Here is a 284-nt window from a genome sequence, read left to right as displayed (position 1 = left end):
AGCCGCGCCCGCTCCGCCCTCGCCCCGGCGGGCCGCCCTCGGCGCCGGACTGTTCCGCCGCCCGTCCCAGCCGCCCAGGTCTCCGTCACAAAAACCCCAGCTCCCTGAACCCCTTCAGCGTGGTGAAATAGGAGAGCCTTCCCGCCTTGTCAGCCTAGCAGCCCGGCATATCCCAGAGCACGCATCGTTGGCCGCCTGCTTTCGGGGGAGCGCTCCCTCCCTCCTCAGCCGAGGCCGACTGACTGTACGGAAGGAAAGTTTGGGGTATTTCCAACGGTCTGAAG

This window comes from Crocuta crocuta, unplaced genomic scaffold, assembly GCF_008692635.1.
Source record: "Crocuta crocuta isolate KB4526 unplaced genomic scaffold, BGI_CrCroc_1.0 scaffold279, whole genome shotgun sequence".
Lineage (NCBI taxonomy): Eukaryota > Metazoa > Chordata > Mammalia > Carnivora > Hyaenidae > Crocuta > Crocuta crocuta.
This window is presented reverse-complemented; position numbering follows the sequence as displayed.